At 38.7% G+C, this 17,538-nt stretch overlaps 1 protein-coding gene across 1 annotated transcript in view; it reads left to right on the forward strand.

Moving 5' to 3' along the window:
• The window catches only part of cntfr (ciliary neurotrophic factor receptor), a 138,939-nt gene that overhangs the window by 90,763 nt on the left and 30,638 nt on the right, over positions 1 to 17,538 (forward strand). The window lies entirely within an intron of this gene.

Genomic DNA, 17,538 nt, shown 5'->3' on the forward strand with positions numbered 1-17,538 from the left:
ACGACAGCCAATAAATCCATCAGCTCATGCCTGTGCCATCGTTCAATGCATGGAAGTACACACAGGGCAGCGAGAGTCCAGCATTATTTGCTTTGTGTTCACATGTGTGTGTGTGCTTTAATTACTCTGAATTTGGTGGTATTTTCACACGACTAATTGTAAATTGGATCTATGAGGTTACAAGAGATACAAATTGGTTCAGTCTAAACAAACAGGGCCGGCAGGTTTGATTGGCAGCGGAGAATATAATTATGTGAAGGAGTAAAGAGAAGTGCAGTCGGCTGTCCTCTACACACCAGCAATTCAATTAGTGGCCTTGTAGCCAGAAGATAATCCTAAAGTGTGGAACAGCCACTGAATATTCATTATGTGAAAGTTCATTATGAATACAATTATGAAGCAAGGACCCTGAAATGGAGTCTTTGTTTACCTGAACTATCAAATGCAGTTTGTTTATTATAGTGAAATTATAGTGAAAACTGCGTAGGATGAGAAAAAGAGCATCTGTTTTGGGTATATAAGGACTTAACAAACCACACGTTTGAAATTGACTGACACGGTAATTGATGCATTTGGGTGGCCAATGCGATGTTGTCAGCGGCTGGTGGCGATTTAGAAAGTCACTCAAATTGACTGGAAGTTTGTTGTAGATTTAAGGGCAGACCGATTTGACTGCCTGCTGTTTTATCCTAATTTAGATCCGAGAGTTTAAGGAGTTGTATATTTTAACTTAATACTTTATATAAAGCTTAGGTTCATTTTACAGTGCTGTAAGCTAAAAAAAGAGCTTGACATTTCAAGTAAGTGACGAGTTCATAAATAGTGTTGCACGTATCATATTTCCCAGGCGCTTATTAGGAAAGAATGTGAATGTCATTTAGATTGCTCTTTTTAAATGATATTACTCTTGGGTAAGTTTTAAGCTTTCATTTAAGGAATAGTTCAACGAGAATAAAAAATCTCTCTCAATTTACCCACCCTCATGCCGTACTTCCTTTTTTTAGTTGAACAGAAACATTCTGTTTTAAAACTGGTAAGAAAAGACGGTTTAACTGACGAAAAGATGAAAAGCGGTTGAAAAACAGAGTTGCGACACCTAGTCACGTGATTCATGGAGCTCTCGATCGTTCCAAACTGTCAGTCTTGTCAGTTTGAACGGGTTAAAGTGGGAGAGACGGTGGAAGCAGCTGTATTTGCAACAAATTGGACTAAATACCAACACAATATATGCACTGATTACTATGTTCATTACATGTATTGTAACATTTTGTCTGTGTTAGAGGGACAGTGTTAATCAGTTTTTTTGTGTTTAATTTGATTTAACTAACAATTTGATTTAATTAACAGTATGCATGCATTCATCTGTTTCTTTTGCTTCTATGATCATCAGTACATATCAATGTTAAATTATGTTAAGACATTCATATAAAAATGCATCAATGATAATCAATGTTTGCCAGTAAATGCACCACAAAAGAACACTGACAAACAATTTCAGTCAGTAAGAGATTTTATTATGTAATTTATACAGGGAAAGGGTAGATATATTTTTTTTAATGAGCTGTCACATACAGACACACAGAAAAGTCATTTTTATTTAGGAAAACAATATTTTGTTTCAAAAACATACTTTTAGTAAAACACCAGTTTTACAGAGATGTATTTAATCAACTTACCTGCGGATGTGTTTTTGAAACAGTAAAATCAATGGGCTTCAATGCAATCTTTGGAACTATAGAGCCCTCCATGACACAAGTTACTTCCGCATTCCAGTCTTGCAAAGGACATCTATACAAGTGTCGCAACTCTGTTTTTCAAAGGCTCTGGATGGCACGCGGGTGAGAAAAAATTGCAATTTAAAGTTCCTATGAACCGGAAGTTGCAATCGTTTTTACTTCCATATTTTGATACATTTCCGAGTGAAATAAGTTGCCGTGGCTTTCATTTTTCTCTTTGATTTGATTTGATTTATAAAAACTATCAGCAGAATGACAGTTTAAGGGGAGGAGTTAACGGATGCATCGCCCAAGCCGTCGGATAGATGGATAGTCAATAGAGAATGGAAGTGCTTTTAAAGATTTTAACTGAACATCATGAGGGCATACGAATTTAAAAAATATTATGAACCACATTAATAAACTATTTACTATAAATGCTACAATAATTCATGGAAAAACAGGCATTGTAATTTTTTTTCACTGGGACTTTAAAGAAAATTGAGTGAAGTTCATGTGACTTGTTTGACACATTCCAAAACATATAAAAGTCATTTTTTATTGAAAACCTTGACCATGATTTTGATCCCTCTACCGTAATTCTGAAATCTTATTTCCTAGCGTGTCAGGTGACGTTAACTCTTGATGACATACCTGCCGCAATTTTGAAGAATATTCCTGAATAACAACCGAAACATCTTTTCCTCTGCTCTAACCTTCGGCATAACGCTTCATTTTTTCATTTTAGCTCAACAGAAAATTATTATACAGGGCCAAAAGCACACAAGGGAGATTAAATGATGAAAAAATTCACACATTAGGTCTGCTTCTGGGAATCACTGACATTGTAATTGCATCTAATTCAAAAACATATGCCCATTGAATAAGCAAATATCTTCCAGTTTAGCCTAATTACAGTTCTTACAGCCGTGAATAATGTTTTTCAGACGGAACTCCTCACTATTCTACATATTCTGCTTCTCATTAGAGGTTGGCAGTGGTCTAGCTGGGGAGTGATAAATATGTGGTCAAATTGTTTTCTCAATATATCCTTGAGGGTGCTTAAATGGGGAAATTGTTCAGTGTGCTCCTAATGTTTGTGATTAGCAATAGTTCCTTGACAATGAGGGAAGGTGGAAGTATTGATCACGTTGACGACATAAGGCGAAATATTAAACATCCAAACACGCAGACCAGCGTGCAATGAAGCACTGGTCGGTGTGACCTTGGTACTTGCCGGTTAGCAAATGTTCTTCATTCGAACTGACAGCGTAATCTATTAAAGGATGTTTTCCTTGGAGGAACTAGAGGTCAAGTGCCTTGTTCTACGTTAATGAACCGGAGTTGTGCTGGCAATGATTATTCATTGCTAAATCACAGTAATTGGCGCTAAACCTGAAATTTTCGCGTTAGCGGGGCAGATTCTGTAACATAAGCCTTAAGCCTCCTCAAGACCTCTGTAAAGGAATAACATTTTAACTATAACATAAAAAACCTTCACATAAATTCCTTTGAATGTCTTTATTACAGCACATTCTGCCTATACTTACAGATTCGTGCTTTCAAGGGTTTGTCGTGTTATTTAGCAATGCACGCACACATTTGTGGTGTGTCATCACACTCTAGCAGAACTATGAATAATTCATAAGAACTCCTTTTCTTTTTTTATGTCTTGTTTTCCCACTCTACTGACTTTTTTGAGATAAAGATAACAGTGGAAAGAAAGGCACCTATCCCAAAGGTTGTATCTTAACACTGATGAATTTAGGACCTTAATTTAAGCTTTAAATTAAAACTGGAATGACTTAATTAGTACGATGACAAGGGAACTACATATTTACATATTAGTGCTGCTGAATACAGTGAGATGAGGACACACGCCACATTAATTGAACGAATGCAAGCTGCAGATTATTTTGAAATTGACATGCAAATCAGTGTCAACCATGATTAGTTTCTTTATGGAAAGAGTTCAACCAAAAAAAATCTCATGCTGAAAACTTAAAAGTATGTTTTGCGTTGAGCTTGACAAGGTTAATAACTTCAGAATCTTGAAATTAACTGTTCTCTTAACCTTACGCTAATTTTATGAACACATGTAACCATCTTCTGAATCTGCTGTCTTTTCTAAACGGCTGTGCTGATTGTATTCAGATATCATGTGAAACCTGTCTTTTTACTTTCAACTCAAACAAATCAAGGCAATCGCTGGCCGCGGCGCACATTCATGTCTTTTGATTGGGCTCCACAAAGGAATGGTGATGTCCTGAAAGGCTTTAGTCAGTCGATGTCTTTCAGTGTCAGCAAAAAAGAAGAGCTACCAGAGAAGCCACAGCATGGAGGGGCAGCGAGTGAATGAAGCCAACTCTGCTGGACCCCATTCATGAGTCCGGCCCAACAGATCAGTCCGCTACATCTAGAGCTTCTACAAGCTGGTGATCATCTCCCTCTGGCTTTGTAACGCATTTTCTTTCTGTTTGCTGCTCTTTGAATACATGGCTCCATTGATGTGACTCTTCTAACTGTATCTTTCTGTATATTCCAACTGTGTAGCTTTCAAAAAACTTTTGTTTTCTTTTAGACGGTGTTGGTGCCTTTTACTTGGCCTTTTTTGCTTCTTCTCACAATGTCCCTCCCTTTGGTTTCCTACTGTTTTGTCAACTCGTTTTATACAGAATAAACCTTTAATCAGTATTGGGAAAGGTTCTTTGAAACTGTAACATCACAAACTGCAAACAATTGTTGTCATAGCCACAAGATACAAAATAGTATTTTTCTTTCTTTTTCTTCGTTAATTCTACCCTGTTTTAATTTATATTGATCTACTGTCGTATTTCTAATAAATGTAGTTAAGTAACTTTAAATAGAGCAGTTGTCCTTTTGGTGACCCGAGTTTGAAAACCGGGTTGAGGTCCCTCTACCCTCTCTCTACCCTGTACTTTCCTGTCAAAATCTATACTGTCGTTTCCGAAATGACAGTATAAGAAAAGCATGGAAAACTGATTTGTTCCTTACTTCTGTAAATGTAATTAGCTATTTTCAAGAAATACTGAGCTTAACACAATATCAACATTCAGCATCCTCGGGCTGGAATTTTTTTACTTTTTGCCATTTACCTTTTAAGAACTTACAAATATCAATAAACATATAGCATAAAATGTTAAGATATTAGGCCTGCGTATTTCTTTCAACAGACCCCTGTACAACAAATATTTGAGTCTTACTTCTCAAACAAAGACAAAAAGGTTGCAAAAATATTTGACAAAAGCAATATGGAAGTGAATTTCATTCTAGCAGTGTTTTTGAGTTTCATTATCAGGTAGAATTATGGTTTGTGTAGCTTTGCACGCAATAATTAGCATTGTCACATTCCATTGGCATCCACAGACGAGTGCGGCGTCCTTTGATTCCTCCTTCACCCCACCACAATTTTTCCACCACATTAGAATACTCATTAAGTTGATTATATGTGTGTGCAAAACTAACAGAATGTGGGGACATTATCCCTATTAAGTCGTGTTCATTTTGGATATGTTCGGCTTCATTTGTGGTTTGAAACTGACTTTTCTTCGCATTCTCTGCATGCTTGAGCACTACCTGCCATGTTCTTTACAAAAAATTTTTTAAAGCACAATCTCATTCCCGACTAGTCACATATTGAAGCTCGGGCAGCGCCCCGCTGCGTCTCTTTTTAACGTGTGGGGTAATCTGTTGCTTTCCACTAGATACAAGCAGATGCAATAGACACTCAAATTTTACTGCCATTATGATTTTAATTAACGTTATTGGCTTGAATTTTGCATTGATGCCACGTGTTGGGGTTTAATTTTTTTAGTGACCCTGTGTTTACATGATGCTATTCGAGCAAGTAACGTAACAGTTTTTTTTAGATAATATGAAACACAAGATACAAGCAGTCACAGTGTAGTTAAAATATACAAACATACACTTAAGTTTACCGAAGCCAACAATCGATTAGTATGAGGAACAGATGCAAAAGCGATCACCATTCACCCTACATCTCAGGTCTGGTGAACACAAACGTTAAAAAATTGCCGCCAAGAAAGAGTCACGTCAGTTTCGTTTGTGCAATACCATTGGATTTCGTGTGTCTCGTGACCGACTGCGTCATTACATCTGCTTTGAAAGTGAAATGGTATTGGCTCCAGTGATCAACAGTTCTATGTTTACGATCTGGTTTATGTTTGAGCGGGAGCTTTTGACTGCATGCATTCACGGACACTTAGTCCCCCTGTATAAAGTTAGCGCAATCAGAGGGCTTCGGTTCCAAATGTCTGCAACGGAAGTTGTTTCTTTGTAATGCTTTTATACTGTTTGTGCAATAAATACATGTGACTGTACTTTTATTCGTGTGAAATTGTTTTATATGGTAAAAAAGTGGTTAGGTTTCGGGAAGGGATGGGGTCAGGTGCTCTAAAAATCTTTGAAACCATAAATATTTATAAAACTAATTATATTTTTACAAATGTAATGAATTAATAGTGTCTCTGTATGGAGTGTATAGCAAACAACATTGAAAAACGACGCCAAAGGGGTGCCCTGCGTGTTAAATGGCGACATGTTGCTATAGCTAGTTTGTTATCAAACCAGATTTGTAACCTAGTTGTTTTGAAAATTGCTCTGCTGATAAAATAATTACATTTATTTATTTGGAAGGTGCTTTTGTCTAAAGTGTTTTATGGATTATAGGCTACGTTTTATCAGTCTCTTGGAATGAAATTTATGACCCTGGTGTTGCTAGCATCATGTATTACCAGTTAAAAGACCACAAATTGGTCCAATATTAAGAATGTATTACCACTCTAGAGGTCATGCAAAAGGAGTTAGGGTCATGTAAATAAACATTCCCTTTTGGCAGACCCTTTTATCCAAAATAATTTGCAATGCATTCAATGTGTACATTTTTATCATTTTGTCCAAACCTAATACATGATATCAGCATACACCTCCAGTGTGTTAGCATTGACTTCCTGGCGCCTCAAATACAGGAGCACACAGCGATCAGATAAATGCAAACATAGTGCGGGCGGTACGACCCAGAGCGCAGATTGGAAGAGTAACTGTGTAATCTCCTAATCCCATTAATTATTACACAGAGTCATTATGGGAAGTCTCTGTAATCCTCCCACGAGACCTGGTTCTTCCAGAGTGAGTATAGAGGAATGGAATGCTAGAGCCTCATTCTGCATCTTATAGTGAAAAAACAATAGGACGTTCCAAAGCTCTTTTCTGAAATATTGAATTTTTTAGAATATGGAATCTTTTTCTCCCATTTTTCAACAAACACCTTAGGCCTGCAAAACCATTCATACACATATTATTTTGATGTTTAAAGAATCTAAAAATAGAATGTGGTTATCATGACTAGTCATTGTAGCTGCTGTGTTTGACACAAGCAACGCCCTGACATAAACTTTAGGCCTTTTGTTGTTGACCACTACATCAAAAAATTTGCATCGTAGCCATTACTGAAGGAATATATTTCAATTTTAAATCTAATGTACATACATAAATAAATAAATCTTTATTTAAATATATTCGTTCAACATCATGATTCGGTTATAAATGTTCTCTTGGTTGTGTTTTGTTCAAACGTTCATGTAGTGTAAAAACTGACACAGGAAGTTCTTCTGGAGCAGTGTCAAACCACCTGTTAACATCATCCAAAGTAGTCTATATATGTATAAATATTTTTATAAATAATAATATACCGTCAAAGAATGTTCTGAAACTATCGGAAGGACACATAGGACGATGCTTCCTTATTTGATTTTATAGATTCCTATCTCTTAAAAGATCCATCATAATTTGTCTCTAGTGTATAAGCACCTGAAGGCTACAAAAATGTACATAAAATGTGCATTGGCGACTATTGGGTGAATCTATAAAACCTAAATTATGATGTTACAGATGGTGTCGTCTTTTCTCCAGAGCTAGATTAATTTAAATCTTTATGGCCTCAGCTTTATGTGGAAGACTGTTTTATTTACTCTATGATTAAAATAAACTCGTTAGAAAGAGCTCTGTTACACAGGGAATAAATTATTTGAATAGCGAACATTTAATTGAAAGAAGCTGCGTTTTTCTCTAAGCGCCAATTAATAGGCATGTCTTTACTAAGAGTTTCAGATGGTTTCCTACTGTATCTCTGTCTCTCACTTCTGGTAAACAAAATTAAATACATGCCAGACGTGCAGAGGGGAATCTGGTTTGATTTCTGTAAATTCTTCAGTCTGCAGAAAGTTCTTTCTTAATGTTTCTTGGGGTTTTTTTTGGTTCTTTAATTGCATTTTCCAATTTGTAAATGGACCAGATGTCTGTGAGTGAATCTGTCCGGCTCTCCGGAGATGGAAGCCGACCGTCTGGAGAGCCCAGGTGATTTGTTCTCATTGTGGACGTCGATGCCATTAATTGAGACAGAGAACTCGGGGTCTGGCCGGCCCATAACTCCAGACCCTAATGAGAATTGCATATTTTTCCTGGTGGTGTTTTGCAGATCCAGACAGGCCAATTCTGCATTGTTTGGGGTAATGTGGGCGGGAATGTCTTTAGTGAAAAATAATGCAGCATGTATGCAGTTAATGAGCCCTCGGTCAGAGGCATTTACCAGCAGCTGTACATTTTTTGTATGACTTCGTTTTCCTCAGATCAGAGTTTGAGTTTTAATGGACCTTATAGCCATATATAACAATTGAATTCCACCTCATTGGTTTTCACAATACAATATAAAACTGACTTTCATATAATGTACACAGTGATGAAGCAAATTGTTCTTTTCAACTTGCATGTGGAGGTTAAGTAAAAAAATCGTGTAATAATAATAAATGCTTCAGTAGCATTCTATACTAATGGCCAATTCAGATCTAAATAGAGTCGCCAGTGGCTGAAACTGTATAGAAACAATACAATTTGTTCAAAGCAAATGGTATGTACACAAAATTTTCGTATGTAAATACACTAAAGGGCTGTGTCCACCGAGGACAGCAGGCGCAGCGTTCTGCAGGCACAGCGTTCTGCTCAAAGTTGTGGGCGCTCAGTCGAACAATTGAAAAAACACGCCGGCCACAGGCATAAACGCCTCGGTGGACACACAGCTTTATATTGTACATTTTAGCAGTTAGGTATTTACAAATTCCAGATGTATTTATTCTGCCTGAAAGAAACATGAATTTAATGAACTCTACTTTGAAAAGACTTACTTACCCCAGTGTAGCATCACGCTGTGTTGGCCAAATTTACACCAGAACATCATCATCTTAGAGACCCGCAGCACCTACTTGATCCTGTAAGGATGCTAGGGGCTGTGTATGTGACGATAACATGCATCGAACAGTGATGCAAAATGCCATAATCCATTTTTCTTTAATCCCCATATTTAAAATGCATCTAACAAACATCTCAGAGCTTGCAGCTGGCTGCTTCGCTTTGCCTAAATTTTTTAGAACTTGTTAACTTGTGCATTCACATCAATTCTAGCTCCATCTCTATTTGTCATTCAGATGCGCTAACAGTCTTATTATTTTTTGTGGCTGCCAGTAAACGTTTGCTTTGTCAGCTTATGTATAGTGGCCATATAACATGAATTAGTCATACAAAATGGTTATTTTTTTGGAGGCCACAGAAGTAAGCTCCCAGTAACACACTGAACCGAAGGTGCATGGAAGAGCTAAAGCTGAAAGGGATGTTTGGGGGCATAGTGACTACAGTGGGGGTAAAACTCTCTGAAGTCTATTCATGGCCCAGTGAATCAAGGGAATTCATTCTTTTTAAAATCTGGAGTATTCAAAGCAGCCTGGTACACAAATGGCCACTGTCTTCTGGCTAAATGTGTAATTTATCAGTCGGGACCGACCCGAGGATGACAGGCTATCGGGTACATACTGTAGGGGTATTGCGCAGTATCCATCCTCTTCAGGGCTTTTGTGGAATTGAAAGTTTACGTTGGGTTAGATGCTGGCTTAAAAAAAACTTAACTTAACTTTATATACTTTTTACAGAAATTGCAGACATCTGTTGAACTGTAACTAATTTTCACTTGGCTTCAGCTTGTTCCAAAGTTGCAATGAGGTCCCGATATGTAATTATAACCAAAGGGATCATTTATGCTGTCATTGCGGCGCAGAAATTAAGTCCCCAATGTGACTCCTGTAGGGATTCTTGGCTTACCAATCAGAAATGTTAATCTGCTTGATATTTTCACAAGAACACCGCAGAGGGAAATGTCAGGAGAAATGGTAAATATTAAGGGGAACCATTCAACTTAACCTGTCATTTTCCTCTCAAGGAAAATTAGACTGAAATTAGAAAGCACTTTGTGCTCATGCTGCCCCCATTATAGCTATTTTTCACCCTTGTATCAGTTTTCATCTGGCAAGTGTTCCTCTGTTGAAGTAGTCTTTCGAAGACAAACCGCAGTTATGAGGTTGCCCTTGGAAATATACAGAAGTAATAGAATCTTGAGCCCACAGGTCAAAACCCCAGATGCAGTTGGGTCCATTTAAATTCTAGGTGAAATTGAGGCATTTTAAGGGAACACTGTCCATCCAAGAGATTGATAAATTAAGCTGTCAGGCATTCCGCCTGACAAACGCCCCTTTCACGTGGCAACCATGAGATTTGCAATCCATTCACATGCCAACATCTGCAAGAACTGCCCTGCCATAACTGATTCCCTTTAATAACACCTTTCTGGAGTTCTTGTTCCACATTGAGAAGAATTCTGCCCTTCATTTGAAGCTTTAAATCTATTCCCAAAACCCAGACTGTTATTTTGGACTAATCCTCTCACTGGGACTTCTAATCCTTGGTTTAAACTTTAAACTTTGCCAGTCGTTAATTAAACACTTTGCCAGTCGTTAAAGAACCAACTTTGTGCTGGCGTAAAATTTGCCAGACAGGAACTGAGCCATTCACAAATACCATTGTGTTATTGTATATGTCATAAGAATCTCCCGACATGCATATTAGATGCCATCACTACCCCTTCACCTCAGTGAAGATACATCCTGACATCTTACCACCCCTCTCCATTATTTAGCGGACTGATGGGCCAAAACAGATTGAAAACAATCCTGCATGGCCATGGGTTACTGAAGCACCCATGTGGCGGGAAATTCCATTTGCGCTTGGGCTTGTCAGAGTGGATTACCTTGGTATTTTAAGCTGATTCACTCTCATCCCTGCTCGACCCTCATGGCTTTAGACGGTCTTGGCGTACCAATTTTCAGCTCAATTGCTCCGGCTGCTAGCATAATAAGGAGTCTGCCTCCAAACGGTACACACCTGCAGGTGTCTGCGACAGAACTAGGTGGCTAAAAACCCACAGGTTTCATCGCTCTACTGACAGAGTGAGTCTAAACGGAATCTCTGCTGTCATTTTCAATGGATCAAAACCAACGGTCTTCGGTTTACCCTGCCTTCCGCCACCAGTCTGCAGCATACATAATGAACAGTGGTCCTTTTTCAAGTAAAAGAGGGCTTTGCAAGAGCAAATTCCTGAATGATCAGAAACAATGGTTAGTGATCAGCAGGGGTAGACCGGGCAAGCATTCGAGCTTAGTGGTCTCAGGCAGAAACCCACCACACTCCCCCTCACAAGACCCTCTTTTATCAGTCTTTAACCCCCAAACACTGCCCCTCCTAACTCAGATCCTAATAGCTGGGAAGTTTGTATGACAAAGGGAACAAACAGGCATGTAATACCGCCCGTTCCTTGAAGATGACACAGGGGACAGGAATGTGAAAGGGTTGGGGGGTGCTGGTAAGGAAAAGGCAGGGAGCAAAGAGCCGACAGCCAGAGCCCACTGTCAGATTAAAGCCATTAGCATGACTGTGGAATGACAGGGAGCTCTGTCCACACAATGACCATCATTAATCCCCTGCCTTTCAGGGATAAATATGGAATATTACATTGTCTGTTCAGCAGCACATCATACTGTAGATTTTACCAGAACGTCTCAGCTGTTCACATTAAAAATGCTACCAAACCACAGTTCTGGTATCAACTTTGGGTCGTATCAGAAAAACACTTGACTGGTTACTAGCTTGATATTTTAGTGATAGATATCCTAGACTAATTGGAGAGTTGTCTGTCCTCTACAACCACATGAAAAAAATATATTCGTTAAACAAGCCTAAAGGGTGAGGGGGTTGGGGTTGTCAGCTGGTCAAGCTTGAAGACCAGCTGACTGACCAGCTACATGAGTTTAATACCAGATCAGTCAAGCTTGAGGACCAACTACACTTGATAAACGTATTCAGTGAGTTCAAATGTCGAATATACTTTGGTCCCTCAGTAAACTGTACATTTTAATGCATGGACCCATACACTTGAAGAGAGACCCTCACCTCTTGGAAGTGGCCAATAGACCACCCAAATTCTTCTAAGTTGTTACTTTGTCCATGCTGTTGTCTAGTCCATTTACCTCTCCACCTCTCATACATGCATCAGCCCCTCCCTCTTTGTTTTTCCACCACATGCTCAGCAATCATCAGTCTTCCTCTCTGCATTTCTGTCAAATTAGCCCCTCATGATGACCTGCTTCAGACGGCAGCTCCCCCTAATGACTTTCCCACCTCACCACCCCATCAGATATCTGTCTGCCACATTCGGTCTTTTAACATTGTGTCTGAATAGAAGGATCACAAGTGTAGTTGTTTTGCGAGAGAGACTTTGGACTGTCAAAAATTAGCTGCAAAAAATCTGGTTTGTGAAATCCATACAGAATCATTAAAGCTATACTTGTGGTCATTTTCTCAATTCATTTCTGTGTTCTCTTAAGTGTTCCTGAGTCCCTAGAACCAAACCCTATTGGAGATATTCCCTCTGGAGTGACCCAAACTTTTCACATCCTCAGAATCCCTCAAATATCCCTTTGTCTCAATGATAATCATGATGGTTAAGGAACAATGCAAGAATGGCCATGTGGAAGCGGAACTGCTATTTTTTCCATCGCACGCTGATGGCTTCAATATAAAACGACTGCCTTGAGGTTTAGTGTCTCAGAGTTGTATTCATGTATTCCACCTCTGTACAGATGGCCCCTGCTCTAGTCACTGCATATGTACAATATGTGACTACCTTTGAAATCCTCCTTAGAGAGTTTGGGAGTTTTTTTAGCACAACTTCACTGAAGTGGATATAATCTAGGACTGGTTGGTTTCGTCACAGCTGCCTGTTTGGGATAACAGTTAATAATGTATACCCAGCTATGACGCGGGTTGTAGGGAATGTTCTGACTGATCCGAGTAGGTTTGTCTATTGTTTTTTAGCAGTGTCAATCTCAGCGTAGTCGCCTTGCTGAGTATTTAGAGGTTGGAAAGAAACAATAATGAAAGAAACCTGTTTAAAAAACTAGTGGAGATTATTGTGGCCCCACAAAGGATGTTTCCTGAACATCCAAGAACATAATCCACACCTTATAAAATAAACAAGTAGGAATTTTATTGTGTTACATAACAAATATTAAAGCAAATAGTATTTGTAAACAGATGACGCTAGGCGTTTTCTCAGAACTAACTTCAAGTTTGCAGTGCTGCATGAGGGAGCTATGTGGTGTCCATATACTTTTTGGGGCCATTGAAAAAATTCCTTCTTAACTGCCAATTGTGTTTAACCCATAGGAACCTCATTGTTTGTAGTCTCTGCTTCTAGCTTTTAAAGGGACGGGAACATGTCACGCTAAATTTGTGTTTTTTAATGGGTAAGAAAATTGACTTAACCCAATGAGGTAGAGCTGCTGAGAGCTGGTTTGTATTACGAGACCACCCTGTCCGACAACACGTTGAGTGAAAACAACAGCACCTTCCCTTTTAAGAAGCAATGCTTTAAAAAAAGAATAGTCTTGTGTTTTCTACACCTTATACTATTAAATGGATTGTTAGCACTACGGACTGTTAACACTGCACAGTATATTACTCTTAGATTTATTGTAACCTTATGCACTGGATTTGGCCATAGCGAAGCTTTGCTTTAAAAAATTGTTTTGCTAAAGATCGCTGACTCGCCTTTTTCCTGTCCCATTTGCTTATGTTTGTCAGTTTCTTTGGCATGACAAAACTTACAGTCAAATGGGAAAGCTTTTTTACAGACAAACACATGAGAAAGCGCTGCCTTTTTTTCTGGTAGGGGGATCTAAGCAACTAGTGCCCAATGACTCAGTATATACTCAGAGCAGATGAATGAATTTTTATTGTACTACACTTATTGTATTACACTTCATGTAACGGCACCTTTTCAAACACAAGACTCACTCCAATTCATGCACCTCAGCACAGGATTTATTGAGTTTTTTTAAATCGGACATTCGATTGCATGCATACAAAGATGTTTTTACCTGCCAGCCAGGAACTTTCTGTGTTAGACATGCACTGTGACTAATTTATGATGACGGTTTTGAGCCCCAAAAGTCTGAGCCTATAGATGAGTGCAACAACAAAACATAAAATTTAGGGTGATAGACATTTTAAAATAAAAGAACATTCAAAATTACATTTAGTCCTTTAGCAGACGCTTTATCCAAAGCGACTTACATATTAGGTAAATAATAGAAGCAATATATCATATTTTGGAGTTCAAATAGTGCAAAACCATCTGATACTTTACGCTACTGTAATATGGAATGTAACAATGTGCTGTTATACCAGATTAAATAGTAGATTGGGCAAATGCGACTTTTTAAGTCCATTTTGCCTTAGGATCACCAATTTTAAGAGCAAAGTTCAGGTTTCTATTTCTAAACCCCAATTTATTCCATTGGTTGAATCAGTGTAAGGTTGTTGTATTCACATAATTTTGAGGGAATCAAACTTCTCTTTAAATGCCTTACAAATGTGTTAATTCTGTTAGTGAAACAGCATGTTTAAGCAAATATTTACAAGCATTTACATCTCATTTTAAAAGCAGATGAACCGTAGCGATCTCATCAAGTTATCTTAAGATGTTTCATATTAAATCAGTGTAAGACTACAACCTTTCAAACAAACACCCACTGCATGATCCTTCGTTTTAAGTCTATCAGTTGTCCTGCATCTGACGGTGGTCTAAAGGCATGGGAGTCTAGCAAGACCACGTTAAGCATTTACTGCAGCTGATCCACATTCCCCAGCAGGTAGAGGCCCTCCAACTGGATCCCCTCGACCCACATTGCTCTGCTTTCAATCGCTGAGCACATAGCAAGCATTCCAGACGCGTCATGGGGGGAGGTCGCACCCGCCTTTGACAGATCAGCAGTTAGTGATGATAGTGCTAGCCGCCTGGGATTCACTTGCTCGCCTTTCATGTGGGCTGGCGGCTTGACGTTTGTCAACTGACCCCTAAAACTGCGTCTTTCATTGCGCTGGCCTTTTAATGGCCTCGGATTAGGGAGCAGACAGCCGTCAGAGCAGGGGGGTCATGTGCACTGCCCTTCTATTGCATTCTGCAAGGCAATTGTATCCATTCTTTCATGATCAGGTGAAATCTATAGCCCCTGCGTCGATCTTTGAGTGTGAGAAACTGTTTACCTGATGTGCCCAGGGTCACATACTTGGTCAGAATCACAAATAATGGTGTCTGCAGGTTGAGTGACAGGTAGGCTTTAGATGTAAAGTGGGGTTAGAAAATAAGCAGCCGGGGTCAAAGGTAAATGTTTTCATATGTTTTATTTAAATTACATCAATATAGAAAAGCAGGACTCCGGAAAGGCTGGGAAGGGAGTTTTGCCACCAGTAAGTGTACTTTGTCTGACAGCTAAATTGCCTCTTTTCGTTGACTTCTGCAATTATCAGCTTTTATTACAAATAGTACTTAACTTTCTCTTTTTGTAAGAGGAGTTTGAAGGGTATCATTTACCGGCTCTTAATATGATATGACAGCCCTCTGGAAGCTTGCGTAGGAAGCCTTGTTAACCATCATGTTTTGTGTAAAAATCCTTCCTTTAATGTTTCACATTCTTGAACTTCTATAAAGTTGTATCTTGTTCGGATATTATTAAAGTTTAATACTTTTTTCATACAAAATACAATCAAATGGTTGTCAAACATTATATGTAATATTACAGTTAATGACATTACCTTGCAAATGAATTAAAAAGGGCCTGTCATCAATCACTTCATAAGCAAAAGACAAAATAAGAAAATATTTCTCATAAGGACAGTGAGGTCTAGTTCAAGACTATTAAAATGTTTTGCAGTGTGCCATTATTGGGATTATTGTCAAGTATTATGTACAGGAAAAACATAATTCTCATTACTGTTAAGCAACAAAAAATGATACATCATACTAATGTTTGCTTTTAATCGTATTTGTGTCCAGATTTAATAACTATATTATTGACCCCAATTTTCAGGAAAATATTGGCACAATGCCAAAAACCTAATAGAGTGACAAACGGGCTCTTCCATGTACAATTTTTTTTTCATATCTTTCCTTTTGATTTAGTGACCACGAGCTTTCCTTAGTTGCACCTTTCCCAATCGTTTCCTACAATACCACCAAAGTCCCTTAAGTAAGGCTTTTGTTTAACTTCCCCACACCTCCGGCTAACGCTGTTACTTTGGCACTGGTAGCTTAAATGAAATCACACGTATAGGAAAGGACGCTAAAATATGTCTTTGTTGTCTATTTTAGAACATTCCGGTCTTCCAAAAAGGGTGAAAGAAAGAAAAAACATAAAGGACACAATAGATGTGTTGCCAGGCTGCAAATTCTCACAGAAAAAAGCAACCTTCTTTTGTTTTGTGGCACTTGCCTCTTTGGAGAATGTCTTTGAGATGTTCTTCTGTGTGGATGGCCGTGCATTCTCTTTCTGGAAGGGCGGAGAAGTGAAAGGGGAGGGTTCCGGTGGTTTAAGCCGTCAGGGACGAGGGTCTGTGAGCTGTCAGCGTGCCCGTTTGGCCTGAGGGTGAGGAAGACCTCCTGTGGTCTGAACTCTATGGAGCAATGGACCTCCTGAGTAGAAAGCGGCAGGAGCTCAAGGCAAGAATGTTAGGGCAAACGAAATACGCTCCTCTGACAAGTGTTCTGCTACCTTGTGCATTCACCTCTGTGTATTTTCTTCATCAGCAATTCCAGATGTCCAGAACACTTATCTATCCATTATATTGTGTGGAGGGAGGACACCCTGTTTCTGATCAGTATTCCTGTTGTGTTCTCAACAAAAGGCCAGAACTCAATTGGTAATTAATTCTCCAATGGTGACAAATGCTTTGAACAAGCTGTTTTACACAAAAGCAGCATGGTGATTTGAAAAAGCAAAAGAAAGGTAAAACGCTTTCCATATTCCACTATCTCTTAAATCTAAAACAGTGAAACTGACTTACTCCGTGGTTAAGTTACCAGTGCTGGATGCTTGAGGAATCAAGTCTTCATTCATTTTTCTTTTTGTTCCATTTTATCAGCTCCCTGTCAAAATGACTCCATACTTGCATTTATGCATTTACATTCATGTATTCCACAGATATTGTTATCCAACGTGACTTGTGGTGCATGCAAGGTGCATTTATATAAGCATGTGTGTTCCCTGGAACCGTTTGCTGTGCTAACACAACTGAGTTACAGCAGTAGTTGTGATTGATGCTTTATGACTTGGGTTTCAAGTCGCTTTCAAACAGGTTTAAGGTCACTTTGAAATGTTCTTCAGTTTGTGTCTTATTTCAATATCATTGCAAGTTCTCACTTATTCAAAAGATAGATAACATGAAGCCAGAGCCAGACTTAAAGCATATCTCTCTACCATCCTCTCTTCCTCTCTCAGAATTCAAAGCCAGCCTCATCAAATCACGTCTAGAAGGTGTTGTGTGTCTAAGCTGGCAGCTCAGTGCT

This window comes from Triplophysa dalaica, chromosome 22 (genome assembly GCF_015846415.1).
Source record: "Triplophysa dalaica isolate WHDGS20190420 chromosome 22, ASM1584641v1, whole genome shotgun sequence".
In the NCBI taxonomy this organism is placed as follows: Eukaryota; Metazoa; Chordata; class Actinopteri; order Cypriniformes; family Nemacheilidae; genus Triplophysa; species Triplophysa dalaica.